This window comes from Chamaea fasciata, unplaced genomic scaffold (genome assembly GCF_029207755.1).
Source record: "Chamaea fasciata isolate MVZ Bird 193981 ecotype frontalis unplaced genomic scaffold, bChaFas1.0.hap1 SCAF_26, whole genome shotgun sequence".
In the NCBI taxonomy this organism is placed as follows: Eukaryota; Metazoa; Chordata; class Aves; order Passeriformes; family Sylviidae; genus Chamaea; species Chamaea fasciata.
This window is the reverse complement of record NW_027094111.1, coordinates 6,677,346-6,689,228: the sequence shown is the minus strand read 5'-3', so window position 1 is coordinate 6,689,228 and position 11,883 is coordinate 6,677,346. Positions and strand designations below refer to the sequence as shown.

The following is an 11,883-nucleotide window of genomic DNA, read 5'->3' as shown; positions in this document are numbered from 1 at the left end:
GGTGCTGTATTTCAGCAGCAAACGGAAAGGATCATGACATGAGATAAAGATGTCAGAGATCCTGCATCCATCCCAACGCATGTTGGGGAACGACTGTCCTTTATGAAAAACTTTCATCCAGGAGATTTTCATTGCCTTTTAAAATACACAGCTCCTCATGCAAGAGTTCTAATCATGAAACTTTCATTCCCCAGAGCTGACAGGTGATGCGCAGCCAGTTATGGTACCTGACAGCACCAGTTTACCCATCCCTCCCTCCTGCTCAGACTCCGAACACCACAAATCTCTGTTTAATCACTCCTCAGCTCTTGCAGCCAAAAAGGAACGGTTGTAGGAAGGGAAACGGGGTTTGTGTCAGGAAAGCTGTGCCAGGCTTCATATTCGGAGGAACAGTGAGAAAGAGGAAAAATTAAAAAATATTAATCCTGCTTTTCGTGGGGTTTGATTTACTCACCTGGAAAGTAAACAAGCTGCAGGCAGCGGTGGCATCCCCGTAACCGCCGGAACAGCAGGAATCCACTCGTGTTCTCTGGAGCTTGGGCATTTTTTGTTGCACCACTTTGGGCTCGGTTCCAGTCTGTCACTCAGCGCGGGGCCCGCCCCTTCCAGAGGATATTTAAAGAGAAGCTGATGTATACCTTGCTCCAAAGAGACGGGAAACTACGAAGGGGTGGTAGCAGCCCTAGATGCTGCTCTTCCCAGTACTGGGGATGCCTGGCAATTTGGGCACAGCGACCCGGACCCTATTCCTGCTCCTTCTCGCCCCCGGCTGGGTACGTACGGCCCTGCAGCAGCTCTGCCTGGGCACTGCAGTTTCTTGCTAAGATGCATGCGAGGGCTTTGGGCTGAGAGACTCTTCCCGGCTGCTCCCGAGTTTCCGAGGGAAGCGGGGCTGGGAGCAGAGTGATGCGAACGCGCTGGTTAACTAAACCACGCTGGAGACTGCCCCATGTAAGGTGTGTCATCCACGGGTCTCAGAGCTCCTGGCCCATGGGGATGGATTTTGTTTTCTCCCACTCCTGGAAGCCAGAAATCGGCCCTGTTCTAGAAGTGGGAGAAGAGAGCAGAGAGAGGGGAAGTCAGTGAGTTTATGTCATTGCAAAGAGTAACAGTTTTGTATCCCAGTTTGTCACCATCCTTCCCCAGCTGTCACTGAATCCCCCCATGTGCTCCCACAAGCAGTGATCTCGAGGGGAAAATTAGACTGCAGCCTCTCCAGAGCGTGATTTGTGCCTGTTTTCCTGTTAATGTAAGTTCTTGTGAGAGTAGCTGATTCCTCTTAGGACATTTGTGTGCTGTTCTTATGTGTTCTTGTTCAGGAACATCACTGCCATCATTAAATTGTGGTAAGTGCTTTTTGGCTCAGTGAAATTAGGTTCATGGAGCCCCTTGCAGGGCTTGTTGCGGTGAGAGAGGCAATCAGCTCCTGGTTGGTGAGGTCTGTTGGATTGCTCCAGGCAGTACTTACTGTGTGCCAGCCCCTTTCCTGCCAAGAAGGTGAACTGGGCTGTGATCTAAGGGAAACTGCTGCCGTTTGGAGTAGGCACCTTCATCCTTCCTCATTCTTCATTCCTCAGCTTTGGCAGCACCATGTGGTGCGTATAAACAGTAACAAGCAATCCCACCACTGTGATGCTTGATTACCCGTCTGAGACTGGGGATTTTCCCTAAACCTGCCAAATGCCTCGGAAATGGGACTTTTGACTTTCTTTGAACATTAGGTTGGATTCAGTGACCTTAGAGGTCTTTTCCAACCTTAATGAACTCCTGAATCTGCCTCCTGTGTTGTTCAGAGGTGGGAGTAGCTTCAGGATAACTGGGAGTTACGTTCAGGCTCATCCTAGGCAAGTCTCTGTATCCCCGTGCTCCGTCTGTGAGGGCGGACACTGGTTCTTGTCTCTGAAGAAGCTGTTGTACAATGTGCTGCAGCAACCATAGGAAGGCGCTTTGAGAGCCTGAGATGGAGAGAGAGCAGGGCTTATGCACAGTCATTCAGAGTTTGAAGGATGAATAGCTGTGTTTTGGCTGCTTGGTCTTGAAGCATTAAAAGAAGCAGCTGGGTGTTTATTGTATCACCTCTACTTTGCAGCATTAACCCCTGACTCCCAAAGCTCTTTGCAAACACTCAGCTCGGCTCAAAACTCACCTTTTCCTGCCCTCTGAGTGCAGTCATGAGCCCAAACACATTTTAAAGCATCCTCTTTGGTTTGGCTCCCTTAGCTGGTTCCCCGGGCTCCTGTGGACATTGGTCAGGAATGAGAAATCCAGACAATGCCACAGACCTGCTGCAGTGGTAGGAGCTCATGTTGCAGCACTCATGCCCTCCTGAGGGTGCAGGAGAAGAGGTTTTTTAGGTAAATATGAAGCAGGAAGAACACTCTCAGTTTTTCTTACCTGCGGATAACTGGGTTTGGTCCTGGCAGTCGGGAGGGAGCTTGTTCTGGCTTTTCAGCTGTGCAGATGGTTCTGAGGAGTCAGAGGTGGGGAACACAATGGAGCAGAGCAGGGGAATCCTCTCGTCTGAGTGTTGGCACTTCTGGGGTGGCTTGGCCCTCACTCAGGGGTCCTGGGAGTCCCACAGCTTCACACACAGTGTTTGTGATGGATACAAGAGCTGTCAGCAAAGCCAGGAGCAGGGAGAGCCAACATCCCAGGCTTTAGAACTTTCTTAAATCCATGGCCTTGATCTCTGACATTGGTACTGTTCTGCTGCTCTCAAGTTCACAGAAATGCTCAGCAAACCTCAATAGAAGCCAGGTCAAGGTTGTAGTGAATTTGAAGTCAGGAGCACGTGCAGGGAAGGTAGAAGTGAGTTTTGGGGCAACCCCTTCTGCAAAGGGAAGAAATTAAAATGTTCTTTGAGTTGAATCCCTCTGGACCCAGGTCAGTGGCAGGTTATGTGGAACTGCTGGGCTTTTGTGTTACCTTTGGGTCTGCAACAAAGCCCTGAATTCCAGTCCTGGCAGTTCTTGGGAACAGTTTGTGGAGTTCTTTGGGGCAGTTTTAGGGGAGTTCTTTGGGCGGAAGAACCAGAAGCAGCCCTTGGAAAGAATGCAGGGTGAAGGGTGCTCCATGCAAAAACAATTAATCCACTATTCAGCCTCTCTGAAAGAAAATTTGGTAATGGAGGGCTCAAGGAAGTCAGTTTAACAGTGGCTTTTTCCCAGCTATTCCCAACTTGAGAGTCTCCCTGGCCAGGCAGTTTTTCAGTGCTCTGGTTGTTGGGTATGTTTGAGCCAAATCCCATTCCAGCTCATTCCCTCCTCTACCAGGCCTAGGAGAGCAAGGGGAATTATAAATATCTCGAGCTGACTTTGCTCAGCAATAAAACCAGCAAACAGCAGCCCCAACACCTCCTGGGCAACGGAGGAAGACACATCTGAGCCGACTGGTGGGAGCATCAGGGAGTATTTAGAAGGCTCCTGAAAATCATGGTGAATTGGGCTTTTGAGCTGATGGCTGGGGAAGCTGAGGTACAGCATAGGTGGGTGCAGGGTCACCCAGCTGGTCTCTGATATAACAGATCTGAATCCAATTGTTCTCCCGCTGAAAAGCAGCTGTGATACAATGAGGAAGTGAAGCTGCTGTGTAAAGACGGTAAAACCAGGTGGGCTGGTTTATGTGGGTGAGTTATTAAGGAAATAACTAGTGCCAGCAATGATTGAGGGTGGGAAGGAAAACACACAGAATTGTAGAATCATGGAATGGTTTGGCTTGGAAGGGATCTTGAAGACCATCCAGTTCAATCTCCCTGTCGTGGACTGGGACCCTCCACTAGACCAGGTTGCTTCAAGCCCCATCCAGCCTGGCCCTGGACACTTTCAGGGATGAGGCAACTCAGTTGGGTTTAAAGCTGTTGCATTCACTTATCACAAAAGGGCTTGTTTTGGTTTGGATTTCAGCTGGAGAGCTATTCTGGGAGTTTTTCTTTCTATAGCCTGTGGCTGACACTGCATTGGAAAATGCTTGTTACCATTATTAAGTGCATGGATTACATCTTAATATAGATCCCATGTTAGGAATGCTTTGTCTCTTGTGCAATCTCATGTACCCCCCTCAACTCATCAGGGACTGAATAACACATTCCTTGGCAGCTCCAGCAGCTGCCTACATGGAAAAAAGTAGGGAAGATCTCTGTGTTTTTAGTTCTTTTAATGCACTTCAGCAGTCTGGAATTGATTCCTGAGACAAGCCAGGTTCTGGTGAGTGGCTCCAGGACAGCTGGCTGGGAAGAACTGGGCTGCAGGCTGGAAAGGTTTGTTTCCAAAATAGTTCATGCTAGGAGTTATCCAGGAGAATTTCGCTGATTCCTGCTAAGCAGGGAGACTCTGGAAGGACTCACTCCTTGGGACCCCCTAAGGGAATGGCTAGAGCTGTTTCAGGAGTGGTTTAGATGGATATTAAGAAAAGGTTCTTCCCCCAAGAGGGTACTGGGCACTGCCCAGGCTCCCCAGGGAATGGCCCCAAGGATGCCACAGCTCCACGAGTGTTTGGACACCACTCCCAGGCACAGGGTGGAATAGTTGGAATGCCTGTGCAGGGCCAGGGGTTGGACTCCATGATCCTTGTGGATCCCTCCCAACCTGGGATATTCTATGACTTTGAGGGAATGTTTAGGCCAATCCCAGTCCCACATGCGCTGTGTTGGTGACACAGTTGTACGAAGCAGTCAGTACCTTCTGACCCCAGATGAGCTAAAGTCAAAAGAGGTGGAAAAATTTTCCTACTGTGATTGTTGACAGATACAATATCTGAGGAAGCTATTTCACAAGTGAGGGTTGGACGGGATCTGACAAGTGCAAGCAGAACCATAACAAGGTACACTTTTTGACCTGTTCCAGGTGTGGGTCCTCCTCCCTGCTTTCCTCAAGGCTATTAGCAGCTCGGCTGCTACTCTCCTGGGGTGACAGCAGAGCTGTGAGGAGTCTGCCCCACTGTATGCTTCCCTCTTCACCCTGCTCATAGCCGTGCCGGATCCCAGAGTGTTTTGGTGGCATCATCCGTGTGCCAGGGTTGTGCCAGCCTCAGGTGGGAGCTGAGCCCTATCCAGAACAGTGAAGTGGTGCGTGGAGTGGGGCAAGAGGGAATTTGGATGGGCAGGATCTGAACAGAAAACCGGGCTTGAGCTGGCACTGATGCTTCTGAGGAGGTTTCAGAGGATCTCTAGAGACCACACGTTCACAGAAGGGGTGTTACGTCTTGCCCAAATCTGGGCATAGCCAGAGCTGAGCTGATGCTCCTGCTCTGAGCTGATGCAGAACGGGGATGGCACACACTCAGTGACTGGGATGCTGGACACATCTGGGTTTTCCAGAGAAGATAACCCCGCTTCTGCTGTAGCCTGGTCTCTGTTTAGTGTCTGAACTGTCACGAAGTCAAGGGTGGGGTTCAAGGGCTGTCCAGTGAAATGCTGCCAAAGGGGAGCATCTGTGCACTCACAAGGTCTCAAGGAAGGTTGGTTATGCTGTGTTCTTTGGAAAATGGAAAGGAGAGAGTACATGGAATAAGGATGAAAGTGTGAGATGCAGGGGACAAAATGGAACTTGGGATCTTCTGGACTGTGTGAGAAATGACTGCTCACTTTAAAATCTTCAAAGGTTTATTAAACCTTGACAAATACAACAAAGGACTGAATAAGGAAAAAGGGGCAGGAACTCAGAGTGTCACAAACTGCCACAAACCCGTCCACCAAACAGCGGCTCTGCCCTTTATACCCCTGGTGTTACATCAGCCCATGCTGGCCCCTCCCAAAGTCCGCCTGTCAACTCTTCACCATCCGTTGGAGGCTGCTTTCTTCGCAGCTTGATTGGAGGTCAGGTATTGTCGTGCCGCGCCCCAATACCCACAGGCTTTTCCTATTCTCAATTGCCCCATGCACATGCCCTCCCTCCACTTCACTGACAACCCTGACAATCAAAGCTGTTCGGTGGCAGCAATACAGAGGAGGGGAAAGGGGACTATGGGGAGAACAGAGGACATATAAACAACAATAACATAACCTTGCATCAATAAAACTTTTCTTAACATACACACAATAGTCATCCCTTAATTGTGAGAGCCAATCATCACATTACCCATCTATAATAGTTGGTTTTCAGCATCCCCACAGTCCCACTGCCTGGCTTTGGGCAAATCCTGTTGCTGTGCACGGCGCTTTTCCAGCTTCCGCTGGGTCTGACGCTGGTGCAGAGGCTTTGATTTCTGTCCTGTGTAAAAGCTGGAATTTTTTGCTGTTAATGATTACGACTTTATTGCTTCCAGGGAGGGTGAGCTGTGCAGGGGACTCTGAGCTACCACTTGTCCTGTTTGTTTTGGCTCTGCTTCCCAGGGGCATCTTTTTTCTTTTTTCCCCTTCAGCTCCAGATGAAATAGGGATGAGAAAAACATGAGTCCTGTGAGTCCTTGGGAGCTGCACACACCCCTCTGCAGCAGGGCTGTCCCCCCTCTCTCTCTAGGGTGTCTATGCTTGCAGCAGAGCTGTGTTTTTCCTCTCCCTACCTGGCTGCCTTGCAGAAGACTCATTCTCTCCATGGCTTTTTGCCTTCCAGGTAGAACCATAGGCCTGCACATTCCCATGCCAGTGTCCCTCCAAGTCTCTGCAGTGCCCTGTGGGTACCAGCCATGTGTGGGATGCATGTGGCTGCTGCAAGGTGTGTGCTCAGCAGCTGGGCGAGTTCTGCTCCTTGGACAGGCCCTGTGACCATCACAAGAGACTCTACTGCGACTTCTCCAAAATCCACAGAGGCAGCGGGATCTGCTTAGGTGAGAGCTCCAGGTTCTGTCCTGGTGTGGTTTTTCTGTGGTGCCTCCCAGAACACCCATCAGAATTTCCTTGGAGCTTAATCCAGTGTCATGCTGGGAGATCAGTGCCAGCCCTGGGAACAGCAGATCCCCTGGCACACACACAGCTGGCTTCCCACACTCCAGCCAGGCACGAGTGGGACTCTGTGTCCTGTGACATCCTCAGGGGACATCCTGTACCTTCTGGGTAATTATCAGCAGTCTGAGCTCTTACTGAAAGTACTTTTCCTTAGAATATCCCACCTCAAATCCCTCTGCCTTGTGCCAGGGATGGGTGTTCTGCACTTGGCTGATCCTATGCAAGAGGCAAAGTGTATTTCTGGCCATAGCATTGGGGTGGGAAGAGCTGAACAGCTCCTTCATCACATTGTATCTGTGTGGAATATGAGAATTCCTGAGCCAGGTAATGCAAATGCAGAAACTGCTTTCTCTTCTGACACCTCTTTTCAGATAGAAAAGATTTTTTTTTTTTTAATTTAGTAGCTCCTTCTGAAGCAAGCAGAAGTTATTTTGGTCTAGAGGAAAAGAAAGTATTTCCTCAACCTTCTGGTTTTTGTTTTAAAAAAAAAGACTTCTCTGCCCCATCTATGACGGGAGCTACCTTTTTTTCTTAAATTCAAACTTTTCAAAATAGTCAAGAAGACCTGAGAGCTGGCAGTTTGGTGGGAGTGCTTAGGGAAACGTTTGGCCACAGCGCTGGATATCTCTGGAAATGATCCAGCGTCAGCCTGAGACAGAATCAGAGTATCATGGAATGGTTTAGTTTGGAAAGCACCTTAAAACTCATCTTGTCCACCCCCTGCCATGGGCAGGGACACCTTCCACTAGACCAGGTTGCTCCAAGCCTCATCCAGCCTGGCCTTGGACACTTCCAGTAACGGGGCAGCCACAGCTTCTCTGGGCAACCTGTGCCAGGGCCTCACCAGCCTCACAGGGAAGAATTCATTCTCAATATCCCATTTATCCCTGCCCTCTGTCACTCCAAGCCCTTGTCTAAATGAGTCTAACTTGTTGGTGTTTGCTCCTTCAAGAAGTTTTTACAAGTTGTTTCATTTTCATTCCCCAGTTTTGGGGGGTTTTGGAAGCCACGTGGGCTCCTGGTACTTTCTGCAGGCATTGAGACACCTGAGAGCTGTGGATTGAAGTTTAATAAGGCAAACATAGGTGTGATGATATCCAGCAGATGTGAGCTGCATGCTACCTCATTCCAAATGGCAATGAGGTGTCTGTGGAGGAAAGGTAGCAAAATGACAGGGTGTCTTGGTTTAGATGGACAGGTATTTGCTAGGGAGGGTTGGAGTCTTTCTTCAAATGTAAGCCCCTCCTTTCTTTTTTTAAATTATCATAAATTTGCAATTAAAAGGCTGTCAGGCAAAGATTTTGGGAATAGGTATAGCAGTTTTTTACTAGGGATATAAAAACACAGATGTTGTAGTACAGAAGAATAAGCAAACAAATAAACAAACAAGAAATCTTAGAAAACTCTGACAGGGTCAGAAATACAACCTGACACCCTGATGGTCAGGGTGTTGGAAGCAGTCCAAAGTAAACTCTCCTGGAGTGGCAGATGTGGTTCTGTTGGAGTAGAGATGGTCTCGTTGAAGAAAAAGGGTTTAGTAAGGGTGAGATGGGTCCGGTTTTCTTCCAGGGATTTGGTGGAAAAAACTGGAATACCTAGTGGGATTGTGGCTGCTTTTCATGTAGGTTAAGATGGTTTGGCTCTTTTTCTTTGTGTGGAGCAGCTTACAATAGTGCAGTGTAATGTGTAATGTCATTGATTAGCTCTTAATGGTCCATTAGCAGAAGACATTCCCATGGAAGTAGTGAAACAATGAAGAGAGATAAGTAGCACTTTACTATCTGATAAGGGACACTGATTCATTTGAGAAAAGATAAGCAATTTTGCTTTACTCAGATGGAATAGAATAATATGCTCTTTACAAAACCCATGACACAGGGATAATTTCCTCAGGAGTGTGGGAGTCTCCATTTCAAAGTCTCTCCATGAAGCCTTGAAATCCTTCTGATAAAGGTGCTTTATATTCACCATGACATCCAGGTTTGATCCAAACATTGCAGAGTGAAAATCCCAGATCCTGCTGTGGAGGAAAACAGATTTGCAGGCACAACTGTCCTTCCTGACTTTAAATGAGAAATTAAGGTTTTCACAGCAAAAACCCCAGTGAACACAGGCTAGGATATATCTCTAAAATGGCCTTAGGATTTGGGCCATAACATACTTTGGTGATGCTTTTATGATGTCTACATGGATCTGTTGGAAGATGAGAGATTTTGGAAGCAGTGAGGGAAGTTGGAGAAGTGAATCAGAGGAAAGATCAATATTTTGACTTAAATTTATCCAAATAAGTAGATGTGCTGGAAGGAGAAAGGAGCTGAGGTGCTCAGGTATCATGGGAAAAGTGTCTTGGTTGAGACCATCTGAAGGCTGTATTGGGAGAGATGGGAAGGGAACCATCAGAGGGAAACTTATTTTATATCTGTGCAATATTATCACATTCTACATATTTCAGAGGAATCCTTTCCTTCCTGCAGAGACCTCGGAGTATCACAACAGTAGAGCGGATCCTGTAGTAACTCTAAAGTAGGAATCCTACAGGTGGTAGGGGGTTCAGGGAGCCGGTAGAGCTTTATGGAGCAGCTCTTTCAGTGGTGCCATATCCCCTGAGGAAAAAGGCAAAAGTCTCCTTGGCTGGACTTGGTATTTGGAAGCAGGTGGTGCCAGGCAGAGCTGGGGAATAAAGAGCTGGATCACTTCACAAGTGCTGTCTTTTTGGAGCCTTAATTGGATCAGGTCAGTGGGAAAGGGAGATCATGGGGGGTTAATGAAGGGCACTACAGAGTGATGGAGTTTGGAAAACACAATCAACCCCTGGAGCAGGCTGCTATTCCTTGGAAGGGGAGAGAGGAGAGGGGACAGCATGATCCCCTCCATGGGATGGGAGTGCACTCAGGCTGAAAAACAGGGAAAGAGTGTTTAAAAATACGTATGAATGGTTGTATAGTGGAAGTGTGGATGGATGGCTTCCACTTTGATGGAAAAAGTGAGAATTTTGAAATGTCAGGGTTGGAGCAGAGGAGTATTTTTATCCCAATGACATTGAAAAGAGTTGCAAGATGAGATGCAGCTCTGGATAGGAACAGTACAGAAGAATTTGTGTCCCCTCAAGGGATGGGATGGAAAGAGATTCTTACTCCTTGTTTGATTCAAACGCTTTTTGTCTGAAACAGTGTCCCCTGGGTGAGCAGGACTTAAGGGAAAACAGATCAGGTTTCCTGGGAAGCCTCCGCAAGCAGCCAAAAATCCTTCCTTTTGGTAATTTCCCCATAGAGGTCTGCATGAATTTTTTTTTTTTTTTTTTTTTTTAAGGTTCAGGATTGCAGAAAGCAGCAGCTGCTGAAAACTCTCCAAAATCAGGATTTCTGTCCTGTGAGCAACTCTGAGATGTCAATGTTTAATTTCAGGCTGAGAGAAAAAAAAATTATATATATGTATATAAATATTTTTAAAACAACCTCAAAACTTTCCATGACTTATTAAGAATGCTCATTTGGCTGTGTCAAAACTTTCCATTCAATCAAAATATTTCATCTTGATCTTTATAGTATCAAAATAGTTACCAGAGCAAAATGCTTCTCTCTATGGATACTATTGCCTGGGTATTTTCGTTGACCATAAATGAAATCTTCCGTATCAGATAGTTCAGTTGATTCTTCTTGAAAACATTCTTGGTCTTAATCAGGTAAGAGATTTCTGCTGGAAAACTTCCACTGGGAAAGTTCTGGCTTATGCCCGCGTGACCAACGACAACCCCCAGTGCCACCTGGAGAGGGAGACCCAGCTCTGCATGATCCAGCCCTGTGGCTTCTCCATGGAGAAAACCAAGGTATGGTGCTGGAGGAGATGGGACACAGCACCCCAAATGCCAGGGACAACCTTGGGAATGATCTTGGCTCACAGGGTTTGCTCTGTGCTTCTACTTCCTCTGTGTCCCATTGCCCAGTGATGGGGTCAGAGCACAGGCCTCAGTGCGTCTTTCCTGTCGTGTCCATGTTAATCCATCTGCTCTCTCCCGAGAAGGGGAGGAAGTGTGTGCGGACCCCAAAGCAGCACCAGAGCCTCCACTTTGAGTTTTCGGGATGCACCAGCACCCGCTCCTACCAGCCCCGGTTCTGCGGCAGCTGCTGGGATGGGCGCTGCTGCACCCCGTTCCTGACCAGCACCATGGATGTGGAGTTCTGCTGCCCTAAGGGGGACTTCTTCCAGAGGAAGATGATGTTCATCAAGATGTGCTCCTGCCACCGTGACTGCCCCCAGGACAACGACATCTTCCTGGCCGTGTATCACCATCGGATGTTCGGAGACCACGTCAAGACTGAGCAGCAATAGCCCTGTCTCGCCAGATCTGAGGTGTGCAGGAGGGCTCTGCAGTGCTTTTATGGCTGTGTCCCAGGCCAGTGCAGCCTCTTGCCCTTCTGTGAGGGGCTGTGCTTCCACGGCAGCACCGTTCACATCAGTGGTCCCTGTGGTTTTCCTAACGAGCCAAGGGGGAAGAGCCCCAGCTGCCCCAGCCCTCTGACCCCCACCCACAGTGGTGCAAAGGTCAGTGAAGGAACCAGAAACAGGCCTGAGCTGCAAACTTGATCCATATTCCCAATGGACAGAAGGGAGAGTGGATCAAAGTCATGTGGCTCCCGCCTGTCCCCAGCCCAGAGCACAATTCCTGATTCAGACTCCGAGAGTTCTTCCAGCATGAGCTGGGGCTGGACCAGGCTGCCACACCAAGATGTGTCCCCTGCGGGTGCTGCTCTGGGCAGCTTTTAGTGCCTTGATGAGTATTTCATAGAACTGTGGAGTGGTTTGGGTTGAAAGGCACTTTAAAGCTCATCTCATTTCAACCCCCTGCTATGGATAGGGACACCTCCCACTGTCCCAGGCTGCTCCAAGCCCTGTCCAGCCTGACCTTGGGCACTTACAGGGATCCAGGGGCATCCACAGCTTCTCTGGGCAACCTGTGCCAGGGCCTCACCACCCTTACAGGGAGGAATTTCTTCCTAATCTTG

The 11,883-nt window shown here is 48.5% G+C and overlaps 1 pseudogene; it reads left to right on the top strand.

The window, feature by feature from the left end:
* The first annotated feature begins 662 nt into the window (after positions 1–662).
* On the top strand, positions 663–11,680 carry LOC136301589 (CCN family member 2-like; annotated as a pseudogene).
* The last annotated feature ends 203 nt before the right edge of the window (positions 11,681–11,883 follow it).